The 14,433-nt window shown below is 37.2% G+C and overlaps 1 long non-coding RNA gene across 1 annotated transcript; it reads right to left on the reverse strand.

Moving 5' to 3' along the window:
• Positions 1 to 1,526: 1,526 nt before the first annotated feature.
• Positions 1,527 to 7,441, reverse strand: LOC141277243 (uncharacterized). The gene is made up of 3 exons (XR_012328292.1): positions 7,406 to 7,441; positions 5,547 to 5,641; positions 1,527 to 1,553 (listed from the first exon to the last, which is right to left on the reverse strand). It is a non-coding gene; the product is annotated as an uncharacterized lncRNA (long non-coding RNA).
• Positions 7,442 to 14,433: the final 6,992 nt, after the last annotated feature.

Raw genomic sequence — 14,433 nt, forward strand, 5'->3', positions numbered from 1 at the left:
CGGATACAGAGGAACCATGGATATGGAGCAACCTGGTATATGGAGGATGAACTATAAGTTATACAGATTTTTGACTACAGGGAGGGTCGGCGCCCCTAACCCTGACATTGTTCAAGGGTCAGCTGTACTAAGTAGTCATTGTCAAGGTCATGGATGGTGGCAAAGCAAGGCCCATTTCTTAATGCATATCCAGTTCAGAGTTTCATTATAAATAATAATAACCACATTATCATCAGCATCATCACCACCATCATCATCACCATTATCGTCATCGACTTCATTGATTTATATCACATATTATTGTTTAAAAGAACTTAAATATTTATGATCTCACTTGGCAATAATATTAGGTTTATATACTGTAAATGTATTTTTTAAGTTGAGATACAGGAAAATTACATGTGCATTGTTTGAATTGATAAGCTACATTTAATACACAGGATAATGTTAAGAACACTTCAGACTTTTTAAAGTTGTCTTTAACTCCTGTTTTCTAGTCTCTTATTCAGTTTCATTATGCCACACTGGAAATATGCTAAGTTTTACTTAGATAGCTTTAATAGGCTAGAAATGAGATGGGTATAGGTCTGATGTTACAGTAGACCGTTATTTTTTCTAGGTCATCATCAACTCATGTTTGACTTTTAAAACAGTTTCTGTTTTTGATTTCTTGCCAAACTCTGACCCATTATGACCCTCCACAGCTTTCTCTTTTTGCAGGTGAGATGGAATATATGTTGACACATGTATTTTTACATTTTATTTATAGTTGATCTTTAGATTTCTTCCTATCAGGAGTGATAACAACAAAGTGCCAACAGACTAAAAAAAAGAACATCTGTTTCATGTGTTTTCCATCATGAGGCCATTTAAAGTGAGATACTTTTTCTAAAAGATCAACACTTTAAAAATCCTTCTGATGATAAACTGTGCCTACTTCCAGATCATGTGGCAGTAAAACACTATTACATAGCTCATCACACCCAGCATGAAGTGTCGGCTGTGAAATGTTATGATTTATGTGTATATTCAACATTTGTTTTTGGAGCCAAACTGACTTCTCTCTTAATTTGTTGCCACTGAAATGATCCCTATTTAAGTCTCTGTAATTACCAATCCTTAATTCTGTTTAATAATGCGCTTATACTCAAAGCATTTGCCGCACCTTGTTTTTCTGCAAAAATTCTCATCAGTGCCCTTAATTACCTACTGACATCACTGTGTTGTGGTTGTGGACTTTCACACAATACTGTGTGCAGCATGGCTCATAAAGCCTAATGAGAATAAGTTCATTAAATTAATCCCAATAATTAACAATGCTGCCTGCTTCTCAGATGTCTAATTTGTGACACAAACTTGGCAGATATTTTCAACTGTGGAAGCAGAATTGAATCCAAAAAGCGTGTTTCAGAGAAGTCGAAATTCATCTTTATTTGAATTTCTTCATCAAATATACAATCCATCCACAGTGAAAATAAAAATAAGATAATATAAAATGTTGACCATATGAGGGAGGGTTCATGATGGTGGTTTTTTTCCCTCATGCTGTGTCCCTAAAGAGGAAAGGAGAGAAATTATTTTGTTTTCATATCTCAGTAATTACAGTTTTATGTGAAAGGACTTAATTCTTTCCATTTCCAACTATCACCTATTCCCTAAACTGCTGTTTCAAACACTTTGCTAAAATGCTCTAATTACCCAAGGCGTTTGTTGATATGACCAAAGTATACACTAACAGGTTGTTCGTAGACAATGACTTCATAAATTGACAGTCAAATTCACCCCCCTCAGTGACCCTAAAGTTATGTGGTGTGTAATATCCACATCTGACTGAAATCTAAAACACAAATAAAAGAGTAGAATAAAGTTTAATCCTTTGCATGTCTTACTCTTGTGCCTTATTGTAAATCCCTGGGTTGTAGAACAGATTCTGGCATTTAGGAGGTGATTAACCAAGTTGGTTGAATAAAGTAAAAGGTAACTCAATAATATTTTTAAATGAATTTATTGTAACTACTCTATTTTTAATAGGTGATCTTTTCTCTTTAAAACATATATGTGTATAATGTTTTACCACTTCTTAGCAATATGCTATCTAAATACTCACTAAACGGAAAGTGAAAATATTCAAATCTCTCCTATATAGCTTCTCCTTAAGAGCCCTCCTCTGAACCACTGCTCTTTTGGGTCATAATCGTAATTGCATTTATTGGCAATCTTCTTGAGCCTATTCTTCTCCCCCCCTTTTTTTCCTTATTATTCTTTTCTTTTTGTACCCAGCAGGGATGTACATCAGACTTGTTCACTTTAGGGAATATTTACTGGGGCTTTGACCAAGGAAGAACCCTGTGATACAAGTAAATAAGAATTATCAAATGCTAAGGCAAAATAGAGACATAGATAACAATGTCATATCTGTTTAACCCCCTTTTTAAGGTAAAGTTATTGCCTTTGTTTGCTTATTTACATCTGGAAGTATGGTTTTGCATGATTATTATGAATTTGAATTTTCCCCAGTCGTCTTTGTAGACTGAATAAAAATTAGTACAGGTGTTTAAGAATATAAGGGTTTTTTTGTCAGTTTATTTTATTTTATTATTATTTTTTAAAAATTTTATTGGAGTATAGTTGATTTACAATGTTGTGTTAGTTTCAAGTATACAGTAAAGTCAATCAGTTATACATATACATATAGCCATATAAAGGTTTTGCCATCAAAGAGATCTAGGTTTGCATCCGGCTCCTACAGGCAAGCTGTGTGACTTTTACTCCATTCTCATCATCTCAGATTGTACAGCAATGAAGTGGGGATACTAAGGGTGCTGACCTCATGAGGTAGTTTGGAAGTTATGATAATGAATATTTACATGAAAGTGTGCAATAAATTGTAGCCACTTTAAACATGAGAATAACTTTAACAATGAATTCTGTTTTTTCTTAAAAGAATGAGGATGAGAAAGTAGAGTTGTGGAGGTACTCTAATCCCATGATTGACCCATATTTGAAAAGGAGAGGGAAAGGGTATGTAGAATGCACACACAAAGTCACGAGGCCCAAATCCTACTTCACAGTACCAGTTAAACCTTAGTACTCAAAAAGCCTGAGCACTTTATTAGACACACAAAGACAAAAAGTAGAAACTTATTTAAATATAAGATTTAAGTGGGGAGGGGCAATATAGGGGTAGGGGAAAAAATGGTTATTATGGTATTACATGAAATCATGTGTGTGGAACTTTTGAAAATTGTAAAGCACTGTAGACTTGAAAGAATCTTTCATTCAATAAAAATAATAAATAAATAAGTAAATAAATATAAGATTTAAGAAAATTGGTGAGAAAAAGAGCAAAAAGTCATTCCTGAAATGTAGACTGTGTAAAACAAAGGAATATAGTGTAGCTGCATGTAACATGGTCTTCAGAGTCCCTGTAACCTGGATTAATATTCCAGATCAGCATTTACAAGTCCATGGCTTTGGGCAAGTTATTTGACATCTCAAAGCCCCAGATGTTTCTTCCAGGACATAGGAGTAGACTATGCCTATTCCATTGAAGTATTTGAAAGCATCAAAAAACATCTCCAAATAGAAGGAAAACTCTTATTTGGTAAATGACATTCATAGTTTATTTCTGAATAAAAATTGAAATCACAGCTAATTCTCAAAGTTTGAAAAAACTTTGTGAGCAAAGTGTTTCCAAATACCTTCCCTCACTTTTCTCACAAAAGTCTTTGAACTGACATAGTGACTCTCAAGTGAGGGAAGGTTTGCCTCACTGGGGATACCTGGAGAGATTTTTGGCTGTCTCACTGCAGAGTACTACTAGTATCTTGTGAGTAGAAGCCAGGGATGCTGCTAAACATCCTACAATGAATAGGACAGCCCCCTATGACAAAGAATTATCCAGGCCAAAATGTCAATATTGCTGAGGTTGAGCAATGCTGAACTAGAGGTACAAGAGTCTTCTAAATAATGGTCCATTTGCAATAAAAGTATGTTGACCTATCTCTTCTTTTCACCTTACTTTGTTGCACTGTTATCAGCCTAGCAGTGAAACAGTATAATACTTACTTCTTTGGGTCACCTGTCTGAACTAATTCCATCACTTACATCGGTAATTTTTCTGATCGACTACTACTTGTCCATGAAGAAATAGCTAGAAAGGTAGCATTGATCTAAATCCATATCATCATAGAATATTTATAATCAAGGGCTATTGGTTAGTACCATTCAGAATATTAATTAGTTGTTAAAATAAAAATTTTTAGTGCCTATTAAATTTCAGAAACTATCTTCTTCATATATTTAATCCCAGCACCAGTAGTTAAGCAGATCACGGCCAAAAAGGGATAAAGGGGCAAAAGAAGAAAATTTCAAATCCTTTAATATGTAAAAGACTGTTTTGTGAGTATTCTGGACATCCAGGCTTCTACCACCTGGAATAATGCCTCAAAGTGGGCATGTTTACTGCTTGTTGGGTTTGATAGGTATTTTTGGTCCCTTTCCTGTTGTTCTCATTGTGTCAGTCTTTTTGAGTATGCCATCACTACCCCAACCCAAGGCATCCTTCTCAAGTGTCTGTGAGAAGGTGCTAAGTTTGCCTGAAACTGAGGCTCACATTTTACTTCTACCCTGCAGTGCTTGTCCACAGCAGAAATGTAACTGGAACATACTCGACTCAGGCTCTAACCCTTGAGGCTGGGTCATGACTGCTTTTTAACATCCTCTACCACATGGCACGCTGCTAGCTCTGTAGACTGAGTCGGTACGCCTAATTATAGCAGAGGTGGTTATCATAAGACTGACACACCTTCATCCTTTTCCTGAATTTTATTCAGTGGAGAAATGTTGGAGTGTTACAGAATTATGACATACAGGAATTTTTGATTTGTGAGAAGGCAGAGGAAAGAGTTATAAACTCTTTCAAGAGAGGCTGAGGAAAGCCATAGGTCACCACTGAGCTGAGGTGGGAGGGTAAGAAGTAGGTCTCCGGACAGATCACAGCAGAGGAGGTAAGTGGCATGTGTATAAATGTACACAACTTTAAAAAAACAAAACAAAACACAAGCACACAGGCAAAATATTCAATACCATTAGAGGGCAACAAGTGTGTCATCCAGCCCAGAAAAAAACCAGACTAGAAATGTGGGAAGGAGAACCAGTTCCGAATGTCTTCAGGAATTTGGTTTCATTCTGAAAGGGAATCATGGCAAAGGTTTTTAAAAGAGAGTTTATGGCATAGGACAGCATTTTAGAAAAATCTTTGACTGATATTTATTTGAAGAAGGATGGAGTGAAGGAGGGTAAAGCTAGATACAGAAAGACCAGTTAGTAAGGGAAAAACAAAAATGTAAAGTTTTGAGGATTATTGGCAGGAAAATGGAAATTTAAAATAAATATGCGATAAATTAATTTAAAGTTAAGGAGCTGGACTTGACCATGGATGTTTAAAAAAGTTTTTTAGTTATATCTGTTGAGGTTGTTGTCAAATCTCTAATTCTAACTATGACATTTCCCAAATATTCTTTGTTTTAAAACCATTAACAGACCTTGCTCACAAAGATACCTGAGACTCGCCAGGCCTACTCTTCACAGATAGTGATACCAGGAGTGACCGTAGAAAGGAGAAAATATGATGATTTATCTGTATTTTGGCAAAGGAAAACAACATTGATTAAATTCTTGCAGTGGAACAGAACATTAGCAAAGATTCTCTGACTCATTTGGAGAGGATAGAATTAATTCATGAAGGAGAGGGTAGCTATAGGCAAGATTCCAAGGACAAAGAGAAAGACAAAATGCAGATTATGGTTTAAAAAAATTAACTAGTGAATGGGATGTTAACCTCCAGCTGGGGAAGTAATTGTATTATAATGGTGATGGAAAAAAACTATCAACCAAAGAAATGAACCTGAACTGAAATGTTTCTAAATGGCAAGTAACTTTGGTTACCATTTTGGTTTGTGTGTGCTTCATTTTGTACATTGTTATCTTATGCTTTAAAATCTCAGCAGAGACTAGAAATAGGAATTCTGCAAGATTTTGGCCTGGACACCTAGTAAAGCTTTGTACAACTTACTTAAACAAACTCAAACCAGGATTCCACTAGCAGCACAATTCCTGCTTTCCATGATGGTTTCAAACCTAAGTACCTCACTTGATGGACTCAAAGATCAACAGAGGTAACTTTGAAATACCTTGTGTGTTGCCTGGCACACTGCAGGTTTTTTCAAATTCTGATTCTTTTTCTACAGTTCTGAGCTAGTGCAAGATTACCTTTAGTAATGAATCTGAGAGACAAAAGGAAACCTTGGACACTAAGCTGGTTGAGGAAACTTCTGGGCTCTGAAGCTCAGTGACTCCACAGCAGTAGTGATAAGAAATAAGAAAAGACAGAACTCCACCTCACAGGGTTTTGTCACGACTAAGGTACAGGAAAAATCGAGTGACAGGGCTTCCTGCAAAATATCACTCTAAGTACATCTAATTAGGGAAGCTTCCCAGGTCTTGAGAGGCAGGATGATTTACTGAGACCACAAATTACATTTTGAGTATAAGTGTATTTATATTTACTTTCCCAATACACGAAGGCAGCTGTGTCCTTGTGTCCTCTTGCCTAGCAGTATTTACGTTCCGGGATTTAAAGTAAAAGAAGCTTTCAAACAGGACTTTTTCTCACTAATGGTTTTTGTTTTGAGGAAATTATGCTGGTGTATCCCAAGTAGTAAGGTAAAAGAAGTAACTTTTTAAAAAATCAATTAATTTATGTATTCATTACTTTTGACTGCGTTGGGTCTTTGTTGCTGCATGAGGGCTTTCTGTAGTTACGGTGAGTGGGGGCTACACTTTGTCGTGGTGCGCAGACTTCTCATTGAGGTCGCTTCTCTTGTTATGGAGCATGGACTCTAGGCACGCAGGCTTCAGTAGTTGTGGCACGCGGGCTTGGTAGTTGTGGCTCGTGGGCTCTAGAGTGCAGGCTCAGTAGTTGTGGTGCCTGGGCTTAGTTACTCTGCGGCATGTGGCATCTTCCCGGACCAGAGCTCAAACCTGTGTTGCCTGCACTGGCAGGCAGATTCGCAACCACTGCACCACCAGGGAAGCCCCAAAGAAGTAACCTTTTATTATCATTTTGTTTTTAATTTTTTAATTAAAAAATTTTTGAGTATTCTTTATTTTTATTATTTTTTAATAGAAGTATAGTTGACATACCGTACTATGTTAGTTTCAGGTGTGCAACATAGTGATCTGAAATCAAATACATTACAAAATGATCACCATGACAAGTCCAGTAACCATCTGTCACCATACAAAATTATTATACTATTATTGACTGTATTTCTTATGCTGTATATTATATCCCTCTGACTTTATAACTGTACATATAACTTACATATAACTTATAACTTACAGTTTATAACTGTAAGTTTGTGTCTCTTAATCTTCTTCATGTATAAATGGGCTTTATTTTTTTAGAGTGGTTTTAGGTCCACAACAAAATTGACTGGGAGTACAGTTTCCATATAGCCCTGGCCCCACACAGGCATAGCCTCCCCAACATCTTGCATCATAATGGTACATTTGTTACAATCAGTGACACTACACTGACACATCATTATGGGGTTTTCTTGTTTGTTTGTTTGTTTGTTTTCCCCCTGCAGCATGTGAGATCTTAGTTCTCTGACCAGGGATCGAACCCATGCCCCCTGCCTTGGAAGTGCAGAGTCTTAACCACTGGACCAGCAGGGAAGTCCCCATTATTGTTTTTTTTTTTTAATAAAATACTAGAATTTTTAGTAACTCCTTTTCTTTTTATTACCTGTAGCTCTGTGAACTTTAACACATGCCACAGATTCATGTAACCATCATCAAAATCCAGATATAAGAGAAATTCCCAAAGGATCCCTTCAAGCTCTCTTTTTATAGCCACACCCTCCCCTCATCCCTAACCCCTGACATGCACTGATTTGTTCTTTATCACTGTAGTTTTTGTCTTTTCAAGAATGTCACATAGATGGAATCATAAAGTATGGAACCTTTTGAGACTGGCTTCTTTCACTCATCATAATGCCTTTGAGATTCATATAAGTTTTTGTGTTCCATTTTCATTTGTTCCATTTTATTGCTGAATGATATTCCATTGTATGGACGTACCAGGTTTATTCTCCCACCAAAGAACATTTGAGTTGTTGCCAGATTGGGACAGTCATGAATAGAGCTGCCATAAGCTTTGGTTTACAAGTTTCTGTGTGAATATGTTTTTTATTTCCCTAGGGTAAATGCTCCGGAGTAAGATGGCTAGGCAGTATGATAAGTGTATATATAATTTAACTTTCTAAGAAACTGCTAACTATTTTCCAGCGTGGCAGTGCCATTTTGCGTTCCTGACAGCCGCAGATGAGATTTCCAGTTGCTCTGCACTCTCACTAGGACTTGGTATTTTCAGGTTTTTCTTTGTTTGCTTGTTTACTTTTAGACTTTCTAATGGATATGCAGTGGTGCCAATCATGCTTTTGATTTATATTTCTTTAATGGATAATGATACTGAACGTCTCTTCATATGCTTATTTGCCATCTGTAAGTGCTATTTGCTGAGGTGTCCATTCAAATTATTATTATTATTATTTTTTTTTTTTTTTGCGGTACGTGGGCCTCTCACTGTTGTGGCCTCTCCCGTTGCGGAGCACAGGCTCCGGACGCGCAGGCTCAGCGGCCATGGCTCACGGGCCCAGCCACTCCGCGGCATGTGGGATCTTCCCAGACCGGGGCACGAACCCACGTCCCCTGCATCGGCAGGCGGACTCTCAACCACTGCGCCACCAGGGAAGCCCTCAAATTATTTTTTATCCATTTGTATTTGTTTTCTCGGCAAATTGTCTCTTTTACCATTAGGTAATGTCCCTCTCTATCTCTCCAGTGATTCTCTGACTTTGGATTGAACTGTTAGACCATTTGCATTTGATTATTAACGTATTTGGATTTAGGTTTACTGCTTTATTATTGCTTTTTGTCTGTTAATTCTCATTTCCTTTCTTGCCTTCTCTTGAGTTTTTCCTTGTTAATAATAGGAGTAGTGATTTGGGGTTCAGCAAAATGAGAGGACTCATGACCTTCTCCCACTTATTACCCTGGGAAAGTGAAAATTTTAGAGAGGAACGGCTTTTGGTGCATTTTAAGAGGCTGAATTTTAGGTCGTTGGTCTTACAGAATTCATATGATTCCTATTATTTAAGTTAGCAAAATCTGAAGAAACCTCCACCATCAAAAAATATGCTTTCTTATAATACAGGCATATATAAATGGTGACTGGTATGGACTAGAGATTTGAGATATTTCCTGAATATTCTGTTTAAGACCCACTGGCCCTTCAGATGACCCCAGGAAGACCAATGATGCCTGAGACTTAATTTCCTGCCAACCAGATACATTTCTGGCACAGCTGTGTATAGATTAAAATCTATATCCACTATCCTTGCCTGGTTAAAAGAAAAAAAGATATGACCAAAGCATTTAAAGAGAATGTTATTGTTTTGCCTTTTATCTGCCTGGAAATAATTGTTCAGGCAATAAATCGTATTCCTGGAATGTGACTATTTGTTAAGGGATATTATTATACTTCAAAAGTGGTGGGCAGGGCTTCCCTTGTGGCGCAGTGGTTGAGAGTCCGCCTGCCGATGCAGGGGACACGGGTTCGTGCCCCGGTCTGGTAAGATCCCACATGCCGCGGAGCGGCTGGGCCCGTGAGCCATGGCCGCTGAGCCTGCGCGTCCGGAGCCTGTGCTCCGCAACGGGAGAGGCCACGGCAGTGAGAGGCCCATGTACTGCATAAAAAAAAAAAAAGTGGTAGGCAAGTTCCTCCAAGATTTTGGGATTTGTTTGTTTTCCCTCCAGTTAAATTACATTGTTTAGTTCAATTAAGAAAACATTTATACAACTTCTACTTTATACCAGGGGCTTTGTTAAGCACTGGGAGATAGACATGAGTATGATATTTCCCTGCTTTTCTAGTATTTACTAACTGAGAAACACATATTCACCCACTGTATCGTTTTACTATCACGAGCAACAGAAAGTTTTGACCAACTAAAATAAGCTTAGGGAAAAGTAAAGTCATGGCTCACAGTCAAGGGAAATTATAAGACTTGACTGAGCTTAATAAGCACTGTGGTTTAGGAGATACTAACAAGATCATAGCTCTTTGTTTCCCCATTTCTTGATGTTCTTTTTCTCTGTGATGCCTCATTCTCAAACACACTTCTCTCCTCTTGGGAAGGATTACAGTCAGTGGCAGCTTTAGCATTACGTGGTACTTTAAATGATACCTGGTTTAAAAAAAAAAAAAAAGAGTATTTCCCAAAAGGTACTAAGAAGACTCAAATTAACCTGAATTAGTTCAGTAGCTATCTCTGGAATTAAAGGAAATAGAATGAAAAAGGCATGCTGCCCCAATGAAAGAACTGCTTGTCATCAACTGGTGAAAACAAAATGCGTTACAGCTTTATGCTAAAGATTCGAGGGCATTATGACCATGGCCATGAATAATCCTATACAAATTTGTAAGATGAGTCCCCACCTACATATAATAATATCACCAAAGAAAGGAGTACACATTATTTCTCAATAATACGACCAAATGAATACTACTTCCAGGAATTACAATTTTATTACTTTCTTCAATTTCATGATAGGACCAAATCTATCCTTAAGCATGTAAGCTCTATATGTTCTATTCCAAGATGCTAAACTATAGGATATGTCTGTACTTAGTGATAAACACTAATACTCATATTTCAATGTTAGACAGTTTCTGCTTTGCCGTATCTGACATTAAAAAAAAAATCTAAACCAGAGAAATTGACTCAGGAACATGATTATACCAAAATTATATCAGAGCGGTAAGACTGATTCACCAGGGGCTATAAATCACTCCAAGAAGAACTACCTTTCAAATGAGTTTGCATTACAAGGTACAATAGTGAATCATGCGTGAATGTCAAAAGGGCAGTGATTTTTTTTTTTTAACATCTTTATTGGAGTATAATTGCTTTACAATGGTATGTTAGTTTCAGCTTCACAACAAAATGAATCAGTTATATATATACATATATTCCCATATCTCTTCCCGCTTGCGTCTCCCTCGCTCCCACCCTCCCTATCCCACCCCTCCAGGCGGTCACAAAGCACCGAGCTGATCTCCCTGTGCTATGCGGCTGCTTCCCACTAGCTATCTACCTTACGTTTGGTAGTGTATATATGTCCATGCCTCTTTATCGCTTTGTCACCGTTTACACTTCCCCCTCCCCATAGCCTCAGGTCCATTCTCTAGTAAGTCTGTGTCTTTATTCCTGTTTCACCCCTAGGTTTTTCATGACATTTTTTTTTTTAAATTCCATATATATGTGTTAGCATACGGTATTTGTCTCTCTCTTTCTGACTTACTTCACTCTGTATGACAGACTCTAGGTCTATCCACCTCATTACAAATAGCTCAATTTCGTCTCTTTTTATGGCTGAGTAATATTCCATTGTATATATGTGCCACATCTTCTTTATCCATTCATCCGATGATGGACACTTAGGTTGTTTCCATCTCTGGGCTATTGTAAATAGAGCTGCAATGAACATTTTGGTACATGACTCTTTTTGAATTATGGTTTTCTCAGGGTATATGCCCAGTAGTGGGATTGCTGGGTCATATGGTAGTTCTATTTGTAGCTTTTTAAGGAACCTCCATGCTGTTCTCCACAGTGGCTGTATCAATTTACATTCCCACCAACAGTGTAAGAGGGTTCCCTTTTCTCCACACCCTCTCCAGCATTTATTGTTTCTAGATTTTTTGATGATGGCCATTCTGACTGGTGTGAGATGATATCTCATTGTAGTTTTGATTTGCATTTCTCTCATGATTAGTGATGTTGAGCATTCTTTCATGTGTTTGTTGGCAATCTGCATATCTTCTTTGGAGAAATGTCTATTTAGGTCTTCTGCCCATTTTTGGATTGGGTTGTTTGTTTTTTTGTTATTAAGCTGCATGAGCTGCTTATAAATTTTGGAGATCAATCCTTTGTCAGTTGCTTCATTTGCAAATATTTTCTCCCATTCTGAGGGTTGTCTTTTGGTCTTTATGGTTTCCTTTGCTGTGCAAAAGCTTTTAAGTTTCATTAGGTCCCATTTGTTTACTCTTGTTTTTATTTCCATTACTCTAGGAGGTGGGTCAGAAAGAATCTTGCTGTGATTTATGTCATAGAGTGTTCTGCCTATGTTTTCCTGTAAGCGTTTGATAGTTTCTGGCCTTACATTTAGGTCTTTAATCCATTTTGAGCTTATTTTTGTGTATGGTGTTAGGGAGTGATCTAACTTCATACTTTTATATGTAGCTGTCCAGTTTTCCCAGCACCACTTATTGAATAGGCTGTCCTTTCTCCACGGTACATTTCTGCCTCCTTTGTCAAAGATAAGGTGACCATATGTGCGTGGGTTTATCTCTGGGCTTTCTATCCTGTTCCATTGATCTATCTTTCTGTTTTTGTGCCAGTACCATACCGTTTTGATAACTGTAGCTTTGTAGTATAGTCTGAAGTCTGGGAGCCTGATTCCTCTAGTCCCTTCTTTCGTTCTCAAGATTGCTTTGGCTATTCGGGGTCTTTTGTGTTTCCATACAAATTGCAAAATTTTTTGTTCTAGTTCTGTGAAAAATGCCAGTGGTAGTTTGATAGGGATTGCATTGAATCTATAGATTGCTTTCGGTAGTAGAGTCATTTTCACAATGTTGATTCTTCCAATCCAAGAACATGGTATATCTCTCCATCTATTTGTATCATCTTTAATTTCTTTCATCAGTGTCTTATAATTTTCTGCATACAGATCTTTTGTCTCCTTAGGTAGGTTTATTCCTAGATATTTTATTCTTTTTGTTGCAATGGTAAATGGGAGTGTTTTCTTGATTTCACTTTCAGATTTTTCATCATTAGTATATAGGAATGCCAGAGATTTCTGTGCATTAATTTTGTATCCTGCCACTTTACCAAATTCATTGATTAGCTCTAGTAGTTTTCTGGTAGCATCTTTAGGGTTCTCTATGTATAGGATCATGTCATCTGCAAACAGTGACAGCTTTACTTCTTCTTTTCCGATTTGGATTCCTTTTATTTCCTTTTCTTCTCTGATTGCTGTGGCTAAAACTTCCAAAACTATGTTGAATAAGAGTGGTGAGAGTGGGCAACCTTGTCTTGTTCCTGATCTTAGTGGAAATGCTTTCAGTTTTTCACCATTGAGGATGATGTTGGCTGTGGGCTTGTCATATATGGCCTTTATTATGTTGAGGAAAGTTCCCTCTATGCCTACTTTCTGCAGGGTTTTTATCATAAATGGGTGTTGAATTTTGTCGAAAGCTTTCTCTGCATCTATTGAGATGATCATATGGTTTTTCTCCTTCAGTTTGTTAATATGGTTTATCACGTTGATAGATTTGCGTATATTGAAGAATCCTTGCATTCCTGGAATAAACCCCACTTGATCATGGTGTATGATCCTTTTAATGTGCTGTTGGATTCTATTTGCTAGTATTTTGTTGAGGATTTTTGCATCTATGTTCATCAGTGATATTGGCCTGTAGTTTTCTTTCTTTGTGACATCCTTGTCTGGTTTTGGTATCAAGGTGATGGTGGCCTCGTAGAATGAGTTTGGGAGTGTTCCTCCCTCTGCTATATTTTGGAAGAGTTTGAGAAGGATAGGTGTTAGCTCTTCTCTAAATGTTTGATAGAATTCGCCTGTGAAGCCATCTGGTCCTGGGCTTTTCTTTGTTGGAAGATTTTTAATCACAGTTTCAATTTCAGTGCTTGTGATTGGTCTGTTCATATTTTCTATTTCTTCCTGATTCAGTCTTGGCAGGTTGTGCATTTCTAAGAATTTGTCCATTTCTTCCAGATTGTCCATTTTATTGGCATAGAGTTGCTTGTAGTAATCTCTCATGATCTCTTTTATTTCTGCAGTGTCAGTTGTTACCTCTCCTTTTTCATTTCTAATTCTATTGATTTGAGTCTTCTCCCTTTTTTCTTAATGAGGCTGGCTAGTCGTTTATCTATTTTGTTTATCTTCTCAAAGAACCAGCTTTTAGTTTTATTGATCTTTGCTATTGTTTCCTTCATTTCTTTTTCATTTATTTCTGATCTGATTTTTATGATTTCTTTCCTTCTGCTAGCTTTGGGGTTTTTTTGTTCTTCTTTCTCTAATTGCTTGAGGTGCAAGGTTAGGTTGTTTATTCGAGATGTTTCCTGCTTCTTAAGGTGGGCTTGTATTGCTATAAACTTCCCCCTTAGAACTGCTTTTGCTGCATCCCACAGGTTTTGGGTCGTTGTGTCTCCATTGTCATTTGTTTCTAGGTATTTTTTGATTTCCTCTTTGATTTCTTCAGTGATCACTTCATTATTAAGTAGTGTA

The sequence above is a fragment of the Tursiops truncatus genome, chromosome 19, assembly GCF_011762595.2.
Source record: "Tursiops truncatus isolate mTurTru1 chromosome 19, mTurTru1.mat.Y, whole genome shotgun sequence".
Taxonomy (NCBI): Eukaryota; Metazoa; Chordata; class Mammalia; order Artiodactyla; family Delphinidae; genus Tursiops; species Tursiops truncatus.